Here is a 25,043-nt window from a genome sequence, read left to right as displayed (position 1 = left end):
CTTTCCTAGATAGTAAGGATGAGGGACAGGACTGCAGTTTCTAGGCAGGGCCTGCCCTTTTGTCTGCCCTTGATTAGTGCTTCAGGAAGGCTGATGACAGCGAGGTGCAGAGAGCTTACACTTGATTGTGCTGTTTTGTTGGATACTCCTGTTTGGAACCAGCATAAAGGTTACATGCTGTGAGAGGCATCGTCGTGCATAAAGGCGTTGTCTAAGGAGCAGCCAGAAAATTAAATTTTTAAGAGAACCAGCCGAAACAGACTCTGAGCTTTCAATAGTAGATCCAGATATCCTGTCAGGAAAATGAGTAAAAAAGTGGGATACATCACCCCACTTTGTTCCAGTTCCCAGTTCTTCTTGACCATGGAAGGAGGGGTCCACTGAGTACTCAAAGGACAGCTGTGTAACCAGGACATGTGTCTGAATGATAGTCAGTGTCCCAGAGGTGAGGGAACATCCCCTGAAGTCTGCCAATTTGAGTAGAACTTGTCTAGAACCTAGACATCTGCCTCTCTGTTCAAAGAGGGAAAGAGAGTCTGATCCAGCAAGAGGAGTAAGCGGCCAGGAGAAGCCCAGCAAGTTCCCAGTGTGGGGAACACTCAGAATTAGCTGATAGCCTTTAGGGAGCAAGCCAATTGTGACCCAAATTGTTTCGGTTCTGTGGTCTCCTAGTGCAGTTCCATTCGTAAACTACATGAAGAAGATATTCATTAGAATGTTACTATGCTGTCTAGCAATTCTGCCACAGGCCCAAAGGTCTGGTGTTGCTACTGCCACCAGAGATGTGCACTTGGAAGGAGTAGCTGTATCCACCTGGAGGCCTCAACTGCTGAACATGAGGTCCGAGTGCATCTGCTCATATGCTGCAAATGCTGTGGGTGAGTGCCTGACCAGCTAACCTGCCATGCTGTTCAACCATGGAAGGAATACATAGAGGAAAAAAGAGAGGCTGCTGTCTGAGTCCTCCTTTATTGACACTAAAATCTGAGGGTGCGAAGTCTCTGACTGAACTAGTCAGTGCTGCTGATCGACAATGCCATTGAGTAGGTAATGCTGGGGTAAGCCCTTTTGAGCTGAGAGACTGTGCCTGACTCGCACAAAGGTTAATCCTTCTGCTAGAACGCTAACCTTCTCCAGAACAAACATTTTGGGCATAATTACTATTAAACTGCCATACAAACTATCCATTGGGGTAATTGATAGTGACCTGCTCCTGTACATATTTGAAGCCTATACCCATATCTTTGACTAAGTTAACATAGCTATTGGAGCTCTCCAGAGAGAGAGGAAAGGACATTAGAGAGGGTAAAAACCAGTTCACTAGAACACATAGATGAGGTCACAATCTTGTACCTGAACCATCTTTGGGGTCTTTTCTATTTCTTTGTGCCAGAAGATTAGTGTCAGGGCAGCAGAACCTCACTGCTGCTGCAGTGGGAAATGTGGAGGGATTTGTCCACATATGCCACATATGCTTGAGGCTTGAGGCATATGCTTGAGGCCATGCTGTGGCGCAAGTACAAGTACAAGCACCTTGGAGGTGCACACAAAATATGACCCTACTGGGTTGCACCTCAAGAGAAGCTTGGAGGAGGGCTGTTGCTAACTTTCACCTGAAAACACAAAAGTTTACATTCGAGGATAGAAATTAAAGGAGTTTCTGAGATGGTCATATGCAATCAGGACAATGGTGGAGACAGCTCGAGGTCAGGTAAGAATAGTTCATGGGAGTAGATCTAAGAGGTAATTTCCCAAATACAAAGAAAGAGCTTAAGAAATCCAGCGTTAAAAGTCATAGCACAAAAGAGCTTGCAGGACAGAAGGAAATTCCAAGCTACATCTTTTCTACGCCCATGTTCCAAAAGTACAACAAATTAATCAACCTTGTTGAACACTGCCATCCAAAGAAACGATTTAATGATCAGAAAAAAATCCAAAAAGTCACTGCATTTGCAGAAGCTGCTTAACCCCCCAAAATCCTTGAATGATCAAACGTCTTGTGGTGTCAAAGAGACTCAAAATTACCTGCAAGGAAGCACACAACGTGTCATGATGCCAAGATCATACTGACCAGAGAGCCTTTAAAGAGTCCATCAACAAGTCAGGGTCTATGAGAAGCCCTGCCATACACTAACCAGTGAAGACCTGGGGCAGGCAGCCGTCACTAATACTGGGTATCTCTAGTTGAACTATGATTATCCTGGTGGATGTTGACGAGAGCACGCATTTCAGAGCAACACATACTGTTCACCAGTACCCCAGGGATACTGGATGCCAGTGGCACCACACCAACTGCCCTGCGAGTGTGACTACTCTGCATGCATGCACAAATTATTCCCTAAAGTAATGGATGGATGAATGATCTATAAGGCAGGAATCCAAAGCAAACTGTGCCAAAGCACTTTTTGGAGTGGAGTAGAGGGTGACTGGCAAAACCCAGAAAAGTTTGATTGGCATTTGTTTTAAAGGAGAAAGGGTTAATCCTGTTGTGGATGGTGTTAATGTGTTACATAGATGAGGTCGGCAGGTGAAGCACAGAGACAGGGAGAATCCAGGGATGCAGTATTCCACTGTACTCCGAGGGCATGGATGCCCCTCTCTGCGCCATCTGATTTGCCCGCACGGGACCCACGCAACGTCCCCAGTGCTGTTTTAACCCAATGTGTTGTTTACAAGGTTGGATTTTGCCGTAATGTCCCGTCTAAATCAACCTAGACTTTGGGATGTCGGGGAGATACAGTGCGAGCACTATTAATAATAGTTTGCCTGCTAAGAAAAGATTTAAGAAAGACCCTGTGGTAATGAACATAAATAAAGCCCACCAACAAATGGGATCCACCGAAGTATTCTTGGTAACACAGAGCAGTTTCTGGAGGAGCCGCACGTAAGATATTTCACGACAAGAATCACTCATAATCGTTGATGTGTCTGATGAATGATGGAAGACAGATGTGGGACTCTTATACCGGAAGAGGGCCAAGTCGCAGCATGGAATGCTTGCCAAACACAGGCTGGTAATTAAACGTCTATTTTAAGAGACATTACGGCGGGTTATTAAGAATGGACGCGTTGACAGGCAGGAGTCAATTCCTATGAATCATCATGTATTTAGGAGAAACAGGTCTGGCTCACAGTAAACCTTTTACGTTCCTTAAAAAGTCCTATACCAGTGAATGCAGTGGACCCCAATGCAACTGGCTTTTGGAGCAAAATGCATCATTACCAGCACAGTAGAGTAATAAAGAAAAGGGCTGTCTAGTGGCCAATGACCCACCCTACTGTTGCCAATTAATGAATTAATGGTCACAGTGACTAGAAAATACACACTACTGCATTTTAAGAACCTGCGAAGCACTTTCTTGAGCACAATTGAACTGCAAGGAAATTATAAATATAATCCAGTTAATTGAACACACTGCCCAAGAGCATAGGGGCATATATATTTCCAGTGGCACTGCCCAAGAGTAACTCTGTTTATAGGAAGTGTGTCAGGGTGCATCGGTAATTCTCTTAACATCCCATTGCAAAGTGGTAGAGAAATATTTGTATTGCTATTGCTCCTAGCATCTGGCATTTGTTCAGCATCCTTTTGTCAGTATGTGGTTTTGAAGTGCAAACCTGTGTCTGCATATCTGCAGGCTGGCACATGCATTTGTGGTTGGAAAGGTGCATGTGTGGAGGAAATGCGGTCTGTGAGTTTAGCGTCATGCGTGAGGTTGTGAGTGGTGCTCTGAATAGTGTAGATTGACACTATGTTAGGCATGTCTACGTTCGAAAGGCTGTGAGGGAAGGGTACCACATTCAAATGTACCTTTAACCACAGCACTATTATCTGCCTCCAGATGGTCCAAAAAGGTGGCTTTTTGCCCCTAACACCGTTTGTCTGCATAAAGCAGCTCAAAAGGCCTGTTGATGCCTATGATGCATCTATGTTAGTAGTTGGGCTTAATCTCATAGATGTCTAATCTTCCACACATGTCAAAAGATCAAAGTTGAGTATTTTGAAAAGCCATAGAGACTAGTGCTGAAGACGGGCAATCAAATGGTAAAGTGTTGAGTACTGCAGAATAGGACGACAAATGCAGCCACTTAAGACGTTCCATTGGGGGCGTGGTTACGGCGCCGTCCAAGATGGCGGCGAAGCGTTGAGGCTCCGAGGACGAAGGAGGCCTCACATTCCACAGATGCCAACAGACATTTCTTTCATGGAGGAGACGAACGCGCGTCTCCTCCGGATGTATTGGTGAGTCGCTGGAGCGATTTTTTAATCATTTATATTTGCTGTGTGGCTGGCCCTGGGGATTTTCCTGACGAGAGGAGACATGTCCGCCATTTTAAATGCTGACGAATGTGTTTTCTCCTCAGAACTGCTCCAGTTTGATCTACTTTTTGCTTTCAGTTGCGGCAAATGCCCTTGGTTATTTGTTTTTCTATATTTTCCAATGAAATAAGAAAAGGATTATTTTCTCTATTTTCTCCTTCATCTTGGAGACGTCTTCTCTTCAATGCTTGTTAAAATGAAACGGATTTTTTATTAACTATTTTTACCGAACTTGGTCACAAAACTTTTTTTTTTTTTTTTGGGCAAGCGTTGATTCCCACTACATCCCAAGTGACTTTTTGTTCTTGTTTTGCCCATCCTTCCGCTCCAAATTGAAGCTTATGGGAAAAATAAGGAGTCTTAAGCCTCCGATCATTCCTCTAGTTACTCCTCAGTCCGATTCGGATTCTAACGGCGACAACATGGATGACACCGCCTCGTTGAAATCTGAGCCTCACTCAGGAACCATTCCGAAAACGACCTCTTCAAACAAATTACCAACAAACAACCTAAAAAGGATCCTCCTTCCCCGGGGAAGTCCTCATCAACCTCTATGGATATGATTTTAGAAGAAATCTGTGCATTGAAACCCATTATGGCAGAAACCACAAAAACCTTGCAGAACTTAGATGATAAATGGTCTTCCTTGGAATCGCGAGTTTTGCTGGTGGAACAGAAAATCTTCAACAAGTAGTTTTGCGTATTTCAAACCTGGAATCTGAAATTTCACTATCTAGGATCTTGAAAACAGAAATTGAAGAAACAATCTAGGCCTGTATGGTTTTCCTGAAAACACAGAGGGCTCAAATCCGATGACCTATTTTCAAACCTTTCTCCCAAAACTACTGTATTTATCATCAACCAATTCCTTTAATATCCAGAGGGCTCACAGGCTGGGTTCGAAAATTTCTAATAAACCTCGAGGAGTCATTATTTTCTTTTTGCAATACACAGATTTACTTCAAGTCCTGTCTGTGGTAAAGGCTAAAAAACAAATAATTTGGAACAGTCATAGACTGTACTTCTCTCAAAATGTTGCCAAAGCTACAGCTGATCGCCGCAAGAAATTTTTGGACATGCGTCCTCAATTGAGAGCCATAAATGCCAGATTCCGACTTCTTCATCCATGTTTATTCAAGGTGACATATAAAGAAAAAACAAAAACTTTTGAAGATCCGGACGCACTTAAACGATTCTTACAACAACATAGAGCTGAGGAGATGGATACTTCAAAAGTTGCTTAATAGAACTTATTCTTAAGATTATCAATTGTTTCTATTGTTTTTTCCCATTGCTATAATCTTCATTCAATATTCTCTTTTATCTTTTATTATAGGTATTTGTCCTCACGTCTTGTTTCCTGTTTATCACCTTTCATGTTGACATCTTCTTACAAAGTTGAGCCCGCCCTTTCGTTTCTGTGGTCCTTGATGATGGTCGTCATCATCTTCTGGTGTTGCAACCCTCCCCTTATGTTCTGTATTTTGTAGGTATGTCTTTCAGTTGTCAATTGTTTGACTTGTACTGTCTCTTTGATCTTTGCAATTTTTTATCTTTTTACTTTATGTTTCTAGCCTATCTCTTACCTTTTCTTATTTTCTTTCCCTCATTCCTTTCCTCTTTTTTCCCCTTCATTCATCAACTTCTTTATTCTTTACATTCTCTATTTTTTCTTCCAAAATTTTCTGATACTGTTAACATACTATATGTACTTACTAATGTTTTTCTGTTACATTCCGGATTACTACTTGGAATATCAAAGGTCTAAGTAATCCTATCAAGCACCAAAGGATGTTATCTCATTTAGCTAAACTAAAAACAGATGTTGCACTTCTCAGGAGTCACACCTTTCTGAAATAGAAGTTATTAAATTGAAAAAGTTTTGGGTTGGTAATGTGTTTGCTTCTCATGCCCTGGGGAAGAAAAACAGAGCAGTGATTCTTTGCCATAAAAAGTTGCATCTCATGTTAGTTCACCAGGAAACTGATTCTGAGGGTCGCTGGATTATTGTGAAACTCCTGATAAATAATATAACTCTGACTATTTTTAATGTGTATGGCCCGGTTTCGGTAGACAATATATTTTGGTCCAATATATTAGCTACATTACATTTGTGTGATGAGGAATATGTTATATTTGGTGGAGATTGTAATCAAATTCTGGATCCTGTACTGGATTGACGCTCAACAGTTAAGTCTGTCCATTCCAGGATGCATTCTCAATTTAAATCTTGCATACACCGTAACTCATTAGTGGACATTTGGAGATTATGTCATCCAGACCTCTCTGAATATACCTTTTAGTCACACTCGGATAGATTATCTCTTCTTCAGTAAATCTCTTACCCAAAATGTTCTCCATTCAGACATAGGCTCCATTTTGATTTCAGATCATGCCCCAGTTTATACAAATATTGACCTTATTACTTTTTCACCTCATGCAGGCAGATGGCGTTTTAACAACACACTTCTTTCAGACTCTAAATTCACTTCTGAATTTGAAACCTTTACCAATGAATTCTTTACTTTAAAAACTACATTTGACACTTCTTTTGCATCCATTTGGGACTCTTTTAAAGCAGCAGCCAGAGGCTTTATAATCAAATTTGTTTCCTCCAAGAAAAAATATATAGAATCCCACACTGAGCAATTGCTTGAAAAAAATAAAAAAACTTGAATATGATTACTATCATTCTAATAGTGAAACATTATTAGGTTCTCTTATTGAAGCCAAATTTACATTTAATAGATTGACTACGAAGGGGGCTTCTTCGTACCTCTTAAAAAGTAGTGCAAGATATTATGGGGGCCAAAACAAAATCTGAAAGTTACTTGCTAATTATCTAAAAATCAGGAGAGAGAGACCTAAAATAAAATCCCTAAGAAATTCAACTGGAAATGTTATTTATAAAGATAAAGATATCATGCAGGAATTTGTTAATTTTTATGTCAATTTATATTCTTCTGATACTCACTCGTCCCAACCAGATTTATCAACATACTTTCAATCTATTACCCCTCCCTCCTCACAACATATTGATTTAGATTCACTTGGTTCAGATATTACACTCTCAGAATTATCTCATGCAATTTCTGTTTGTCGCAGAGGGAAAGCCCCTGGTCCTGACGGGTTTACTATTGAATTTTATAGTCACTTTGCGAAATCTCTTTTACCTAACCTTCTGCAATTATTTAATTCTTTCGTCAAAACCGGCTCATCCCATGGTACCTTTCAGGAGGCTATGATTTGTTTAATCCCAAAAGATAGTAAGGATCCCACACTTTGTAAAAATTATCGTCCCATTTCTCTAGTTAATACAGATTATACATTTTTTTGCAAAAATCTTGGCTGTACGAATTGATCTGATCTTACCTGATCTTATAGGCCCCGAACAGTCAGGCTTTGTTAAAGGCTGTTTAGCCTCCGATAATACCCGAGTTCTTTTTAATATTCTTGCCAAGGCTTCTACGTTGAATCACTCTATTGCAGCTATTGCCTTAGATGCTGAGAAAGCATTTGATAGGATGGAGTGGAACTTCATGTTTCAAGCGTTAAAGTGGATTGGGCTTCCACCCAAACTAATTGATTTGATATCCTTATTATATTCTGGCCCTAAAGCTACCATTTTTGTTATTGCTTTGCTCTCTGATTATTTTCCCTTATTTAGGGGGGTGCGTCAAGGCTGCCCTTTATCTCCTCTATTGTTTATCATAGCACTTGAACCTTTTCTCACTAAAATTCAACACGATTCTCATATTTCAGGTTTTCAAATAGGTTCTCAACAAATTAAAATGTTGGTCTATGCTGACGATATTCTTTTTTACTGTTCTCATCCCACTACCTCTCTACCTTCCTTTTTCCATCAGGTTAATACTTTCTCTCATCTTTCTGGATATAAACTGAATTCTGATAAATGTGAGATATTACCTTTAAACGTTTTGTGTCATAAGCAACTTTTTATTTCCACTGGATTTACTTGGCAGCCCATTAAAATAAAATATTTAGGATTATGGTTTTCACAAACTATTAGTGAGACTATAAAATTAAATTTTGAAAGCATTTTTAAAACATTAAGTGATAATATCTCTTGTTGGCATCTGCTTTTTCTTTCCTGGTGGGGCAGACTTGACTCCAATAAAATGATGGTTTCCCCCATGGTACTATATACAATTGCGATGCTTCCTGTCCATATTTCTCTCTATTATTTAAAAAAAATAGACTCTTTACTTTCCAAATTCCTATGGAAAGGCAAAACCCCCGTATTGCATTGTCTCTTTTAAAAAAAGATAAGTCAAATGGAGGTCTTAGATTTCCTGACTTAAAAAAATATCATCACGCTTTTTCTTTAAAACAAACTGCTAGGTGGCTCTCCTCTGACTTACCCTTACACCCCCCAGTATGGCTACAACTCGAGCAATTTCTTATTTCTCCTTACACCCCCCAGTATGGCTACAACTCGAGCAATTTCTTATTTCTCCTTTTGATTTTAAAGAATCTCTTGCTTTTACAACCAATTTAGCTCAATTCTGTTCACCAGTTATTTCTCATGGTCGCAAACTCCTGTCATCTCTACTACCTTCAACCTATCCCTCAAGTGCCAACTTTTTACAAGAACCTATTTGGCATAATAAACTAATACAAATTAACAATCAATCAATATATTGGAAATCTTGGCACTCCAAAGGGCTACACTGGTTATCACAACTTTTCACTCATAATCAGGCTAGATCTTTTACGGATCTTCAAGAGACGTACTCCCTACCCTCAACATGTAAACCGCAGTATAAACTTTTACACACCTCCATTGCTCAGTACATTTCTACTTTATCATCTGTACCTTCTCCTCCTTCTTGGTCGACTAATCTTTTTTCCTTATTGCGCTCCAGTGCCTCGGCATCTGCTATTTACAAGTCTCTGCATTTGGACCTCGTTAGAATTAAGTCTAAGACTGAATTGTCATGGGAAAAGGATTTAGCGGAATGTTGGCCAACCACGCTATGGGACAAATTATGGCTTAACATCCATAAATCTACACGAGCGACTAACACTACACAACACTTTATTTTGTCTACCACAGACCGTTATTTACTCCTACATTACTTAATTCCTTCTCCACTGATAGCAGCTCATCCTGTTGGTCTTGTTCACATCCAAATGCAGACCTAAAACATATGTTATTTGAATGTCCTCCTATTTCCCTTTTCTGGAGATTAGTCTGGCGACAAATTAACAAGATTTTTAAAATCAATGTCCCCTTTTCCCTCACAAATATTTTTCTTGGTAGTCTGGCCTCACACAGCATTGATGTAACTTTGAAGTATAAACTGATAGATCTACTGTTAGCAGTTGCATTGCATTTGATAACTTCAAATTGGAAACAAGCCAATTGTGTAACTTTTCGAGCCTGGTGGAATGCTGTTTGTTTTCATCACAGATTGGACACTAGCTATGTTTCCCCTGTCTCATTGGCTATAAAGAGAGATTTATTGTGGCTTCCACTAACTAACTATCTTTCTCTAATCTCCACACCCTTTAGCAAAATTATCACTGTTTCAGCTGAAGTAAGAAAACCACCTTAAGCAATTGTGTTTCAACCCCTTATATTGATATCTGCATATGTTAAAATTGCACACTTATAGTTGAATATCCTTAGCTTGTTCTAATGTTTACAGTTTTTTATGTATATTTTGTTATATCCTTTCTACATGATTAGATATTTTTCCCCCTTTTCCTTACCCTTCCCCATTTAATCTTTTTCTAATTCTGTTATTCTTCAACATAGATGCATTTCATTTTTCTTTTAATATATTTAATTATATTCATTATTTCTCTTATTATATTCATTGTTTACTATCTCTTGCCGTATCAATTTTTGCACTTAATCCTTGTATTAAAATGTTTTCTTTTGCTGTTTTAAAATAAACACAAACTTTTTAAAATAATGACGTTCCATTGATTGACAGGTGCTATAATCCACTGTCACTGGGACAGTAACACCCCTATGGCATCAAGTAGGAACAATGTACTATTTGTCGGGCAATTGGAGAGTTCACCTTTGTTTTTGTTTGGGGGAAGCTGTACGTATCAGCTCCATGAACAATCTGAGAGAATCATTGTTGAGATGAACAGTTCAATTTTGATAAACTGAGTACTTTGCGTGGTAGGGGATGACACTGACAAAACGATGTTAAACTCTGAGGTTAAAGGATGTGCAGGCCTCTGGTGCAGTAGTAATCTGATGGCCATAAACAGGAACGGTTTAATCATTTATCAAGGCATTCCACTTTCTGTTGCACCTTGCTGGGTCTTTGGCTGTACTTTAGATGCAGAGGGTGTTTCATTCTGCTCAAGGTCTGAGACACACTTGTCTGTAGACATTGATAAATACTAAGGGCCTCATTATGACCTTGGCGGAGGGGATTACTCCGTCATAAACGTGACAGATATCCCATCCGCCATATAACAAGTTCCATAGGATATGGATCTTGTGATACAGTGAACAGGATAACCGCCGCATTTGTGTCGGAGTAATCCCCTCTGCCAAGGTTATAATTGGGCCCTAAAGTCCTATATCTGGATGGGGTTCCGACATATATACTGGGCATAGTCCCAAAGAGAAGTGAAACAAATCTAGGTCGAAATTCATAATGCCAGTACCGATTCTAACTAAGAGGTACTTTGCCAGGTATAGATGGGGAGGGAAGAGCAGGCCTAAAGATACTGGATAGAAGCTTTAGGGGACAGTTTGAAATTGAACAAAGAAGTGCATCTCAAACTCAATGATATCAAAAACGGGTTTAACTGATCTCATCCCCTCAATGTTCTCCTCCTGCGCAATCCTAGCTTAGCTGTCTATCTGCTTAGCTCCCAAAAGCCACTTTGCTCCTCGGGAGGTGAGAACATATCACACTGGGAATGATCACCCCGAGATGGCTTACTGGGGAAGCAAGAAGTATATTCAAGATAGACTGAAGAGAGCTCAAAATACTTCATTCTGAAACACCAAAATACCTTGCCCAATTCCCTTCCTTCGGATCTCTGATACCCTGATTTTGGAAAGTCTTTCCTAAAAAATAGAACTCTTAAAGGAGCTTTCCATTGAACAGTGTTACAACAGATTTTACAACCCAGACAGCATCATCAAACAGAAGCAGTTCTGGAATCCTTTTTGTTGATCGTTCTTGATTATTGAGGGCTGGGTTAGAGAGTTAGATTTGATCTTTTCTGCAGATGGTCACTTTAAACCATTGTTGTGTGGTAGTCACCAAAATGATGGAATTCGATTCTTCCAGTCCCAGGACATAAATCTACAAAGGCATATCGCAAACAAGCATTGACAAATCCAATAGGTCGCACCCAAACAAGAGCTATTGCCTTTGCCAATGTGTTTTAATCATGTTGTACACCATTCAGCATGGCTTAAAGTTAGAAATGGTGTGGAGTGGAATGTTGTGGAGTAGAGTGGCAATGAGTCCACTGGATTGTCATGGAGTTTAGGGCTGTATAGAATGGAGGGGCTTAGAGTGGAGGGCCTTAGAGTGGAATAAAGTGTCATAGACTGGAGTGTCATAGATTGGCATAAATGGGGTGTCATCGAATGGCATCTAGTGGAGTAGAGCCATAGATGGAGTGGCGATTGGTGGCATAGAGTGAAGCGGTGAAGAGTGGAGTGTCATATAGTGGCATTGAGTGGAATAGAGTGTCCTAGAGTGTCATAGAGTGGAGAAGCGTAGATTGGAGTAGAGATGAGTGAAGCAGAGTGTCAAAGAGTGGAGGGGCATTGAATGGAGTAAAGAGTTCCAGCTCTCTCCGTGCTGCTGCATCGTTCTTGCTCCTGTTTTCTCCTTGCTTTCCCCCTGTTTTTTAAGTGTGCTTTCTCCTTGCTTTTCCCTCATTCTCACTGCTTTCTCCTTGTTTTTTCCCCTGATTTTATGTGTGCCCTCTCCTTGCTTCTCACTCATTTTCACAGCTTTTTCCTTGCTTTTCCCTCCATTTTGTGTGTGCCCGCTCCTTGCTTTTCCCTCGTTTTCACTGCTTCTCCTTGTTTTTCCCCCTGTTTTGTGTGTGCATTCTCCTCACCTTTCCCTCGTTCTCACTGCTTCCTCCTTGCTTTTTCTTCAGTTTTTTTGAGTGCCTTCTCCTTGCTTTTTCCTTCTTTTTACTGTTTTCTACTTGCTGTTCCTCTATTTTTGTGTGTGTTCTCATTGCTTTTCCCTCGTTTTCACTCTTTCTCTGGGACCTGTAAGCACTGGATCCCAAGTCGGGTGATTAGCTGCACTTTACAGATCCTGATTGACTGTTTGATTAACTGCCATTACAGAAACACATTTTCAGTTGAAAAGACCATTACATTTGCACATACAGGTTTACTGATAAAACTATACAACACACAAACGATAATGTGTGAAAATTGCATCAATTAGTGCACTGATTTATTTTGCTCACATTCAAATATTTGTTTCCACCACACTTCCAAATTACAAAAAATTTGCTTAATTTGTGCTTTCCTAATTCTGGTATATTTTGAAATATTTTACCAGTTCATTTACGGAGTGCTAGAAAAAAGACTTTTCTTTCACAGCAAGATTGTCATATAACCCCTCTCACTTTGAAGTCAGAAAAAAGAAAAGTAAACACCAAACTCCCTCACAAGACAAAGCCTTTCATTTGACCTCTGTGTTTGAAGGCACTGCAAACCTGATAAGAACCACATTTAAAGGCCTGTTTATAGAAAGCAGGACTCGTGAAAGAATACATGGTGCAATGGTGAACATGCTTTTCTCCAAAGGAGGGATAGAGATATGCTAGAAAGCCTTACTTAAACAAATGAAGCCAGCAAATAGAAATGCAGAAATATGAGTCACAAACCACAAAGCCAATGGTAAACAGTGGGTGAAATGCATTCCCAGGGAACCTTTCAGAATGGCCACAAGTAGTCTTTATGCAACCAGACAGATAAGCTGCCCGGGAAGCTTCAACCTAAAAAGAGCACCTACAACCGAAATGAAATTTCATGTTCAAAGATGATCTGGTCCATACACTTCTTCGACTAACTGACATGTTGATGATTAACCGTTTCACCATTTTACATGTATTTTAATTTGCTATGTTTATGAAACTATATGTACAGTGTAAGCTTTTTTATTCAAAGCCTCAGAGGCCCTCATTACCAGTGGCATCTTAATTCCTATGTGTCCAGTAATAGCAGATACCTGACCCATCGGAATTATGAGATTTGCGGGAACAGCTCGGACATCTTAATTTCACGTAGAGATTTTTGCTGCTGAAAACAGTTGAAATCACGGTCTAAAAGTCTACTGAAAATGAGGAATTACCTGAGAATTAGACATTAACTCACTGAATAACCGGTAATTCCTCATTTCTTAGTGGATCTGCAGTATACCGCTCATAAATAGTCACATTTTAAAGCCCCCCCCCCCCCTCCCACCCCGAGTCATCGGATGCCCCCAGAGATGATAAATTCCGCTGCAGGTAAAGGAGAATTACTGTCCCATTTTCTTGGCAAATCATAATGCAGGCTAGACTGTTGATAAAATGCTTATTGAATGTGCAAAAAATAAATAAATGGAATCCCAAGAGACCAGAATACAGAACTGGAAATTCATTCGAAACATAGGTTAAATGTACCTAGGTAGCAGAGATGTTGGACACATGTCAGGAATTGAATCGGTGTGAGTTATTAGCTGTTATAGGACGTTTTCAGGTGAAACTACAGCAAATAGAGTGGTCTCAAGAAGGGCGGTAGCCTGTTCAAAGGGAAAAGTAGTAAAAATGCATGCCTTTTATACAATAGGGCCCCTACCCACAAGCCCTGACATCACTCTATAGCTATATCTAGTCAATTACTTTCAGTAATTTGAAAATTGGAAAATAAACGTTTTAGCAAGAAAGGATAGTTTGAGAAGCAATATTTGCACATTTGCTCATAAATCAAAACCAAGAAGGATAGTAAATATAGAGCAATAGTCAATAATATCAGGCAGAAATCCGGCTGTGTTGGAGGCTTGCTCTCGATATAGTGTGCAAAAAACATGTACAGTTTGCAGAGAGTCCGGGAACCACATCTTGGTATCCAGAGGCAAAAATAGATCATCTGATGCTCTATTTCTGTGTTAGCTTTATCAAACAGTTAGGCTAATCCAGGAGATGTGCTAAACATTTGTTGTGCTCACAGTATCAATAAATGTGCACACACACTCATAAGAACAACACAAGACCAATTTACAAAAATACTTCTGATATTTATAACATTCTTAAGAACAAGATCATAAAAATCGAGTAAGTACTTTTTAAGTTATGATTTTTCAAAATTTAGAAAATGTTCTGTTTCTGTGTTTAATTACGAACCATAGGGATCAATGGGAGAAAACTTGCATATAAAAAAAAATCAGGCAATGCCCTCACAAGTGTCACCTTTTGTTTCCAGGTCAAGATCATTGAGATTTCCTGTGGACCAGCCAGAAAGGTTCGGGCAGCTCCTGGTTCCAGAAGGAGTTGCAGCTGAAAGTCTTGGAGCTGGTGCGCCACAGGGAAGGGGACCACTTTGAAATGCACTGCACGGGGGGACTTAGAGGTAAATCCGGTGGGTCCCCTTGAAGGGTGGAGGTCGCAAGGGGTTAGGGACCCCTTGAGCACAGCTGGTTCTCTGATGCAGGGGCCAGGGAGGCCGGGTGCAGAACAGATAGATCAGCCAATGGTCGCGTTTAAGGGAGCCTTTTGAGCCAGGTGCAAGTCACTTGGAGGGTGGTTTACAGGTCAGCAGGGCCACTCTGGGGGTGGTTCTAGAGTACCCTCTAGTCCCCCGAATGGTGCTTGCTCCTAGCTCTTGGAGACTCTGGAGTGGACTTTTGCTCTGGGTGTCCAATGTTGAGGGTCCAGTACCACTGGCTGTTATACGGTTCAGCCACTGGTGGTTGCAGTGCCACCAACCTTGGCACACTTGCAGGGTTTGTCCTCTAAATCCATTGGATGAAATTCAGTTTAGCTGCTTTGTCTGGTTTGTTGGTCAGTGGCAGGTCAGTAAACTGTAATTCATTGGGTTTTGCCAGCTGGGTGCAGGGAGTGATACCTTCACTCTGGAGGGGTGTTCTTGGCAATTTTTGGAAGGGTGGAGGTCCTCTGGGGATTCTTAAGAGTACGTCCGATGTCCAGTCGACCCTTAAGCGGTAATTGTTGAGTCCTGGGTGCAGCAAGTGGGGTTTGCCAACTTTTTCTTTGTGCAGCAGGTCTTCTGTTCTCGATCCTTGGGTCCTCTTTGTCACTGGACTTCTTGTGTCCATCAAATCTAATCTGCAGGTCTAGGGATGCCCACTAAATACTGCATTTAGTGGGCATTTAGGGCAGTACCTGGTAGTGGCCAACAGGCCATTTACCTTAGTGTGGCTACACCCACTATGTGACCAGTTCCTGTGGGAAGGGGTCTCATCCCTAACCCTGATTGGCTATTTTCCTGCCAACTAAGATGGGGGAAATGAAATGGAGTGGTTCTGGTCCCAGAGACCAGAGGGTCTCTCACCAGGGATCCAGACTCCTGTGTGGTGGTGGCAGGCTGGTTTGAACTAGCCAGCAACCATGCTAGGGTGGTGCAGGTTTTGCAGGGGAACCTCTAAAGTGGCCTCTGGGTACATTTTATAATACATCCAACACTTGCTATGGCTCCCGTATGCCTTAAGGTTTTTTAAAGACATAGTAGGGGCATATTTGCTCATGCAACTATATGTCCTTAAATGCATTATAGTGCACCCTGCCTTAGGGCTGTAAGACCTATCAGAGGGGTGATGTACCTATAGTGCATGCAGTGATAGTGGACAGAGCACTCTTGGTGAGTGCCATGTCATGTTTGCAACTTTTAAACACATCTTGTCATGCACTTGTATCGGCAGTCTGCATGAGGCTGGTGTGAGGCCTTCCAGAGTGGCACAAGTGGTGCTGCAGTTCTGGGGGGCCCTCTTCAGCACCCATGCCCTGGGTACCAGGGGTAACATTTACTAGGGACTTACAGGGGTGACTGAAGTGCCAATACATAGTACAATTTTGGGGAAAGAGATCTGGCCCTGGGAACCTGTTTAGCAGGGCCCAGGGCACATACAATTTTGAAACAACATCATTTTCCAGGCAAAAAGTGGCAGGCTAACCGTGCAAAAAGAGGCATCTCTCACAGGGTGTTCTTGTCTTAAAGGGATGTCAGTGACAGACTCTATTTAAACTTACCATAATTGGTTTAACTTGGTATAATTGGGTTAAAATGATATCATTGTTTTAACGTGGTATAATTGATGGGTGGTGCTAGGCGGGCACAATTATAGACCAACCAACAACAAACTAATTAGAGCGATTCTCGAGAGTGTAAGCCAACAGGAGTGCTCCCAGTCAGCAAGCAATACATGACTTCCCAATCCCATGCTGTAGCTTGTAAATGAAAATGTGTATTATACCCTGGGCCACTAGAATTATCCAGCAGACGTTGACCAAATTAGGTGTTATCGTGGTCTAAGTTATGCTCCGAGAAAAGGCAAATTATGCTGAGTCAGACAGCACATTTTGTGTCCGTATTATTATTAAACACCTTGACTTTTCTAGGCAAAAGTTTCACCTCCTTCATATCAGTTTAATACCTAAATACAGGGGTCAACAACTGAAACGTGACCAGTTAACTTTTGCAAAGGGTATGCCACTGCATTGCAACACATATGGTAGAGTAACTTGCAGTGGCGGCTGGTAACATTTGAAACTGGTGGGGTGTAAATGTTTGCGATGAGTAGCTGGTGGCAAACCAGCACAGTGAGCGAGCCAAACTGCCATAAATGGGGTTCTGGGGGGTTCTCCTCCGAGAAAAGTTTGAAAAAAGAGTGGGCAAATGGTGTATTTTCAAGCATATTTGAGAAAGCAAGAAGGTTAATAAAGCAAGTGTTCAAGTGTAGTTATGTCATCAATAATGCTTACTAATATTACGACAAATAATTTCTGTGACAACCTCACATTTCTCATATGCGAGGTCCTGTTTTGAGCTAAAAGAAAGCTTTTTTATTTTTAAGGCTGTTACATGAAACATAAACACAACTTTTCTCTGCAAAATGTCTATAACCGACCCTCACACATTACCTACATTCAAAACAACTTAAAGGAAAACTTATTTAAAACAATTTGTTTGCTAGTTTCTGATGCCTCCTATAATGAGGTTAAACATGTGTTTAAAATTCACTCACAAGAGAAAGCCACAGGCCCTAAGGTGTTTAGGTGTTGACAAATGTCTTGCATTTTATTGCTTGCATTTGGAAGCCCTGCTTCGATCAAACCACTTTACGAAGGCTGAAACCCATTTGCCAGGCCCTCGAGAGGGATGTTTCCTGGAATAAACACCCCCATAAGGCACGAGTACGACTCGGAGTGGGTCATTTTGACCCTAGCGGTCTTCTAAAAACCATGGTAAATGTGGCGGTCCCACCACCAACAGTCTGGCGGTGCAGACCACCACATTATGAGTGTGGCAGGTTGGCGTCTGCCAACCCGCCACATCTTCACTCATACCGCCATGGTGGTCGGTACCGCCGGGCAGGAGATGATCATCTCCGACCCGGTGGGCCACAGAAGACCGCCGACAGTATTTGGAGTTGGCCTTCCAACATGGTTTCCATAGCAGTAGCACCGACATAAAAACCATGGCGGAAGAGCCACCGGTGACAGGGAATTTGTTCCCTGTCACCGGGAGACGCCTCCCTCCCAGCAAGCACTAGACCCCTCCTCCCCCCCTCCAGCCACAGTGCGGCCCTCCTCCCACCCTGCTTCTGATATAGTGCCCCCACACCAAACACATGCACACCGACACCCACACGCACCACGCATACACCCTTTCACCTACACTACACACATCCACTCACACGCATCCATGAACGCATTCACAACTACATTCATATACACATTCACAACTACATTCATACATGCATTCACAATTACATCCATACACGCATACATGCACGCATACTCACACCCATCCAAACATGCATTCTCACACACACATATACACTTATATTCAGACACGCATACACACATTCATAAACACACGCAGACACCACACACTCACATACAACAGCCCCCCATCCTCCCACTCCCTCCCCTGTCGGATGATCACCTTACCTGTTCCAGGGAGAAGGTCGTCCGGCAGGGAACGGGAAGGGGCGCTTCCACTGCCGGCAGCGCCCTGGGGCGATGATTATAACGCTTTGAAAGGCATACGGAAAGGAGGGCTGGAGAAGTAATTTTAACACAGTACAAAGCCATGGTTTGATCATAGTTAGAATATCAAGTTAATTTGGCCAAGGCACAGGAAAAGGGATGTTGCTGAATGAGAAAATCTTTTAAAAAGCATTAGGAAAGCCAATAAGTCTCTCTTTTGGGACCTATTTGCATTTCCATTGGTTTTAGCCATGTGGCACAGCATTTCTGATGCTCTACTGCATGGCTAAAGAATGTAAATAAAAGCTTTTGAAGCGGTCGGCAAAATGATGCAGCTGCATTTTTTCTCTGTTTAGTTATCGATCTGAGTTGGCTCAGTAACTAAAAAGACAAGCATTTTCAATGCAACTGGTCTCGCGTTTGTTCGAGTTAGAGCTATTAGCGTTGTAAAGCAAAAAAAAACGCAGCGCGATCGCGCTATGTAAAATGCAGAGCGATCACGCTGCGTGGAAAGTAAACAGATCAAGTAGTCCGGACCCCAGGCTGAAAACATTGAGCCTCGTATGTTTTAAGAACTTTACCGGTGCTGTGTAGGTGGGCTAAACACCGGAAAAAGGCATGACGTATGCATGCCTTTCACAAATAAAAGCAAGCAGATTTTAAAAGGCAAGCCCACAAACCAATGGAAGTGACTGACGTGGCATGGGCGTGGTTTCAAGCCCAAAGAGAGATAACAGAATGGACGGAGCGCTTTGTACTCGCCCATAAAAAAACTGCACAACAGCATTCAGTGGGCAGGCAACATAGGGAAAAAAACACAGGAGCGTGGGTGAGAGCGGAAGGAACACATTGACAAGAGGCAGAGCAACACGGGTGCAGGCGAGGCCTGGATTTTCTTTTGAGATCTGTTTATTTGGGTTTACAAATATACAAGGTAGTAGTGGCTGGTGAAACATTAAAATGGAGGGCAAAAAAACCAACAAATATATGCAAAAAAACTTAGCTTACACTGCCAGCAGCAAGTTCTGCAGCAGGCCCTCGTCCTTGCTGTTGCTAGCTCCTGACTCCAGTCCGAGGGCGAGGTCCCACACCCACCTCCTTTAGCCAATCAAGACTGTGCTGGCAAGCAGCATGAGTGAAGCGTCTTGATTGGCTGGAGTGGGCTGCCTCAGCGTTCCTAAAAGCACTGTAGGCCTACTCCTGCTATCCGATCCAGCTGTCCAAGTCAGCCGAGTTGGAGAGTTTTGAATTGCGCTTGTTGATTTGGCTGTAGCAAGTTAGCCGGCCAAACCAACATGCGCACTTCAAACTCAGGGGACAATCCTCACTGCTGCCAATCATTGGCAGCGGTGATGCACTGACCCCGCCCAGCCCTCACACTCCGTTTTGCTGGCAGACAGTAAAAAATAAAATGGCAATAAAATGACTTTATTGCCATTTTATTTTTCACACTTTCTGCTCAGCAGTGTGGAGGGGCAACACACCTCGGCTCTCACAGAGGAACCGCCGCTATTACAAAGATAACAAAGAGCGCTGGGCGCCATATACGGAAAACACTGGTGTGATAGCACAGTCATAGGATCACATCATTGCTGGAAAAAAGAAAAAGATACTGCTCAACTACAGTATAATTAGTGAAGGAAAAGCGAGTGGCTAACCTGTGTGGTCCGTGAGTCAGACAAACTTGTGCATTGCCAATTTAGGGAAGTAGGGGAGGGCAAGGGGGAAGGGGATCAGGAAAGGAGGGTAAACAAACAATACACTATAACAAGAAAGAATAATTAACAGTATTCAGGTCTTAGTGAAAGGTGATCGGTGTTGGCAGGGCTGCAGTAACAAACGGTCCTCCGAGGCCTGGGTTTTAAATGGTGCCGGAGAAGACACACAGGGGCAGAAGTAACTCGGAAGAATAGGAGCTGAAGCAACACAAGTGCAGGTGGTGGGGGGATCAGAAAGGTGAAAGAGAGCAACGTGGAGCTAGCAGGGAGAAAGCACACTGGAGAAAAGGCAACACAAGGAGATGGAGGAATAGCACACCGGCAAGCAAAAAAAAAAAAAAACAGACTGCGAAAGAGAGGGGCGAGTGGCACACAAGGGAGACAATGGAAAAACACATGCACTCTCCTAGTGTGCTTAAACAAAAGGAAAAAAGTAGAGCCTGAAAAAGCAAGCACTGGAAGGACATTGTAATGGGCCCATACTCCAGGGCTGGGACAAATACAGAATGAGTAAGAAAGCCCACACAGATGAGGAATAAAAAGCAAGCAAATTAGAGTATCAATGAAGCCAAATAATGGTAAGCAATGAGTGAGCTCTAAGTCCACTGTAAGATAACAATATGCCTCGCAACAGACAATACATGTGGTGTATGAACTGAAGAAATCAGAGGCTTGAGATATGATAAGACTGTGTTTTGAAACTGTCTTCATTAGATAAAAATAGCAATCTGGAGATAGGTTGTTTTTCCTTTGGAAGCATATAAATAGGTTATATTTGTAGTTAACAATGAACAACCACAGAGAGAAAGCAAGGATACCCACTAAGCTGCATGAAAAGTGGTTTAAACGTGATCTTGATATAAAAGGAAATAAGCTTTTCTACGTAAAGTAATAAATATATACAAAGATGCAAATAGAGTGACAGTAAGTCCTTTTTGGAGTTTTCATAATTATTTTGCAAACATAATAAAATCCAAACATAATCAAATCTGCAGTTTCCAGTAGGACTAAGTCCTGACAAGTTACATTAGTAAGTTTGTAAACAGTCGCCAAACTCTCATGAAATAATCAATTTCAGACAGATGTATCATAAACTTCAAATTACTAAGCAAATTGGCTAAAATTGCCTTTTTAGTTTAATTAAAAAATAAAAATTAAAAACTTATGTAAAAGGTGCAAAGTCCAGCAATTTGACATGCATAGTCATATATTTACATCAACAAAGAATTAAGCATTGTTCTGCATGCAGTTTCTAACTTCTTGTGATAAAGAATACTGGTGGACAGTGGACACTTGCCACTGCCTCGTTCAAGGAGGCCATAGGCATGTGATCTTTGGAGTTGGGCTTGTAAGATATTACCAGATGTTATATGTCAGAATACTGAGGACAAAGTATCATTGAGACAAAATATCAAGGCCCAAAAATTGATGACCAAAGTATTGTTAAATTAAGTTCATATCAGTGAGTATAGATTTGGTATGATTAACTCCACGTCTACGTACCTTGAAGATATTTATCATGGTGCACATGCTCTTTTTGGTGGTAGGGATAGGTTGAAAGCAGCCATTGGACATCTGTTCTTTTGGCATAAATCTTCATCAGTGCTATAATATTTCATGACATGAAATGGAATTTCTAAGTTCACATAATAAAATCAAAAAGCTGCAATATTTAACTACCCACATAAAGCGAAGACCGTAACCCTCCTAATTCAGCCCAAGATATAATCTGTTGCATTCTTAGTACAATTCCAAGATTTCTATATTGTATCTACTGGGCTTTTAATTTTATTCACCAGCACAGCCATTCTTCAAATATGTTTTAGCCATCTTCAGAGGTTTTGTACATCCCTTTTAGGTTGAAGCCTACCAGATAGCGCAGGTGTCTGGTTTGCAAAAGATATCTTGGGGATATTCAGAAAGACGACCTACGAATGCTTTCTGTCTGTTGTGTACCATAGGCTTTGTGGTTCTGTAACTCACATTTTCTGACTTTCTATTTGATGAAATTATTTGTTTTAGGCTGTCCAGATTGAGTTCATGCCTATTGTTGCCCAAACCTTGTTTACTGTATTCTTTTGCCAACTCGTTTTCTGTAAACAGGCCTTTAAATCTTGTTAAAATCTTGTCACATTTGCTGTGCATTTAAAGACAGAAGTCGAATGTCAAGCTCTCTTCCAAGGGAGATTGGTGTTTACTCTTCTTTCTTTGATTTCAAAGTGAGAGAATTTATGTGACAATCTGGCTGAGTATCCATGTAAGAGGGGATGGTGTAGGATGTTTTCTTTCTAGCACATAAAAAGAAAATTAACTCTGCTGATGTCTTATAATATATCAGAATTAGTACAAATGAAGCACTTTTTTGTACTTCTGAAGTAATACTCCACTTCATCCCAATCTACCCCAATCCAATCTACCCCACTCTCCCACTCCAATCTACCCCATTCCAATCTACCCCACCTTATCCCAATCTACCTCACCCTATCCTAATCTACCCCACACCACTACAATCTACCCCACTCCCTCAATCTACCCCACTCCAAACTACCCCAATCTACTCCTAATCCATTCTATTCTACCCTACTATAATCCACCCCACCTACCCCATACAATCTACCCCACTCCATTCAAAGATACCCAACTTCACTTTGGTCTACCTCACTCCACTCCAATCTACCCCAGTATACCCCACTCCACTCTACCCAAGTCTGCCCTGATCTACCCTACTCCTATCAACACCTCTCCAATATACCCCACTGGATTCTACCCCAATCTACTCCACTCTAAACTACCCACTCCACCCCAATCTACCCCACTCCAATCTACCCCACTAATCTACCCAAACCCCCCCTGCAATCTACCCTGCTCCAATCTACTCAACTCCAATCTACCCCAATCTACCCCAATCCACCCTATTCTACCCCACTCTACCTTCACTCCACTCCATGCCAATCTACCCCACTGCACTCTACCCCAATCTACCCCATTCCAAACTACCCCACTCCAGGCCACTATCTTTTAGCCATGCTGAACAGCAGCCACACTGGTGTACATAATGGCTAAACACATTGTCAAAGGCAATAGATGTTGCATAAGAAAGAACTATTGGCTTTGGCAATGCTTGTTGTCAACAACCATCCTCTTGGCATGACAGTGGATCCATAATGGGGGAAAACATAAACTGGTCTGGTCGACTGGATTTTCTGTGTAGTTGGCCATTTGAGTGGTCTTTATTTAGGTTATTGTCGTTTTGTTTTTTTACTCACACGGTTTTTTATTTTATTCTTTTATAATTTTCAAAACAGAGGCGAACAGTGTACAGCACATACATTGTATATCCAAGGCATATGCATTAAGTCAATTCCATTATGTATACATGTTCAAGCCTAAATTGTATTAAGTTGAGTAGTACAGAAAGGAAATAAAATAAAAGCTAATATAGTAGAGAGAGAAGGGAGGAGAAATGGAATAAGATTCATCATGGTATTGCTGTTAGTTACGGGTTATGGTATGTAATTTAAGGGTTGAGAATACGATACTCATGGGTTTCCTTTCGGGTGGGAGCAATAGGTTTGTTCATGGTGGCTTATTGGAAGCAAAGAATTTGTCCAAGGAGCCCCATATGTTGTGTGCGTGTGATTTCCATGGGGAGCTTTGGAGAGCAGTATTATCTGCTCCACGGATTTGTTATCCAATTTAACCAGGGTGCAAAAGTGGTTTTATGTGTGGATTTCCAGTTAGCGGTAATTGATTTGATTGCTGCTGTTAGCAAGAGGTCAAGAAGTAGGCGGTCTTTTTCATTTTTGCTAATGGGGTAGGTTATTGTAGTTTTAAGAGGACTGAGAGAGGTGGAATTATTCAATTTTTCCTCTTGAGACTGGTGATTTTTCAGGACTCTGCCTACGATTAGCTTGATGGCCAAATCATTTACATGTTCCATCTGAGTGCATTTTAATGTTGCCTTGCATCTCATATCACTAGTCTCATAGTCAGTGTTGCCTGCAACACTGGTTGAGGCTCCTATTGTTGGTCTGTGCATACTAGCTGATATCATTGACTTTTCACCAGGCAAATAACAGAGCAGACCTCAGCACCTCAGCCTGCCGTACAGGCACCCCAGCTCACCCAGGTTCAGCTGATGCCAGAGAGAGGTCACCCACATAGGATCATATCACAAGACTAAGGTGCTGCAATCGCCACTGGCGCCCATAGTTCCATAGTTTACAGAGAGACCAGATCCGCCGCTTCATTAGGCTGTCTCACATCCTCGAGCAGGTACTCAGAAGGACTACCAAGGCCCAAGGGATCCTGTCCGTAGTCCTCATTCTTAGCCATGCATGATGTTGAAGGGTGCAAAGATTTTGCTAAGCTGATGCTCTGATCAGGATATTGCTGTGCAGGATACAATGTGGCTTTGTATGGCGCAGTTTGCAGCCATGGTAGGGCCATGCAGCACTGTAGATGCTTGCATTCCTTTTTTGGAACAAGACTGGCAAATGTTCCAGGTAGATCTATTAATACAACACAGTTGTATGCAGCTATGTGATCATAAAAAAGTTAAAGTGCATGTGGAGGGAATTTTGAGTTGACACATAAGAAAAACACGCACCCAGTAGAGGCTGGCAGACAGACAGAAGGTGACGTAAGGCAACTGCAAAATCAGACAATCAGACACTCTTTATGAAGGGCTAAGCCATCCTCGCTAGGCCCGAGTGCACAGATACTTCAACGCTGGTGCATGACTCAAGTAAGGCTGGGTATGCGTCTATCTGTCCTCCCTTGGTGTTCAGGCCGGTTCAAGACACCTTTTA

The sequence above is a fragment of the Pleurodeles waltl genome, chromosome 3_1, assembly GCF_031143425.1.
Source record: "Pleurodeles waltl isolate 20211129_DDA chromosome 3_1, aPleWal1.hap1.20221129, whole genome shotgun sequence".
Taxonomy (NCBI): domain Eukaryota; kingdom Metazoa; phylum Chordata; class Amphibia; order Caudata; family Salamandridae; genus Pleurodeles; species Pleurodeles waltl.
The sequence above is the reverse complement of the archived record's forward strand: the minus strand, read 5'-3'. Positions refer to the sequence as shown.